This window comes from Bactrocera latifrons, unplaced genomic scaffold (genome assembly GCF_001853355.1).
Source record: "Bactrocera latifrons isolate USDA-ARS-PBARC rearing strain unplaced genomic scaffold, ASM185335v1 scaffold_34, whole genome shotgun sequence".
In the NCBI taxonomy this organism is placed as follows: domain Eukaryota; kingdom Metazoa; phylum Arthropoda; class Insecta; order Diptera; family Tephritidae; genus Bactrocera; species Bactrocera latifrons.
In genome coordinates this window covers 1,937,966-1,939,411 of record NW_017536979.1, presented here as the reverse complement: position 1 = coordinate 1,939,411, position 1,446 = coordinate 1,937,966, and positions in this window count along the sequence as shown.

The following is a 1,446-nucleotide window of genomic DNA, read 5'->3' as shown; positions in this document are numbered from 1 at the left end:
CCTGTAAAAAAATATGATTTTTTTTAATTAAAAAAAAAAAGTATGGGGTTATATACCATTTTCCTCGAACTATTCATAATTTTGGCAATCTGAGTTCCAATTTTGCCTTTTWTATGTGAATAGCTACAATGCCTTTTTCCCACTGCCAATTTGTAATGAATATTTGTACAGATAAGAAAATGTGTGCTATTTATTTGTACAAACAAATTTCGCTGGAATGYGATTGCAAGGAATAACAGCAACAACGTTATCATGCATACTGGATTAGAAGTCAAAACATACACTAACGTACCAAATTATTGCGATTCACTTATTTGATAAAACTAAAAACTGATTTAAATAATTTATTTTAAATGTGCTATTCCTCTGCCCATGACTGTATATACCGATACACATTCTTCTTGTTAACCATGGGGCGCAATTTAAAATATTGGGTATGTGAGCGAAAATTAACTGAGTGCGAGAAAAATACACTCATATTACGGCTTTACCCATTCTAAGGCCACATTATTATCAATATTTTATCTGAACTTCATTAATATAGCTCAAAGATTTATCGACATTTTCTAACATCACACGACTTTATAATGAGCTCCACATATTGTAAGTGAAGAAACTAAAACGAAAAGTTGAAAGTTATATCACTGGTGGCCTAACTGACTCAAAAAAAAATAAATAAATGCATGACGTTAGACGTCTCCTTATATCCACAAACTAACTGTCATAAACCAAGCTTTAGCGCTTTTAACGCAAAATGTTATTGCTTAAACATTGCGCCGCGCGTTGAAGGACGCTGGTTACAAAGCGAAAGAAAAGATAAACCCGCTTTGTGTAAAAAAAACATGTTTCTGTCCAAAAGGATTTCCACAGTTTATTTTCAACCAGTCGAYTCTTAACAGTACAAGCTCGGATTTGAACTCCTGTTTCCTCCCTATTATCACAGTTGCTWCAAATGGACCAATTTAAAAATATCGCCTGTGCACAATGTTTTGCCGGATAAGCCTCGAAATGCACAGAATTCATGAAATAATTTCTCTTAAAAGGGAGTCGACCAAGTCGTCTGAAATTCTAACACATTRTTCCCCTTACTTTTTGCAGTGTTGGAAATTTGTTTCAAGAGATTAGACATGTAAATTTTATTGTTTTTATTTTATTTAAAAAATAATAATTTTAATGCAAATAATAAAAACAGAGATTTATTTTTCCCGAGAAATCAAGACGATTCCACATGCAAGGATTGCAAAGCAAAGCGTTTCTTCTAAAAGGAATTGCGACGAAAGCGAGCTCCTTCACCAGGCATCGGTAGCAGCACTTCATCAAATTGTTCTTCATTCTGCCGCTACGGTGATGTTGAAGCGTTTTATTGAAATATATATTTGGTAATATACATTTATTGCATGTTTAAATGTATATAAAAATTGGTTAATTTTTTATTTTTTTTTTTTT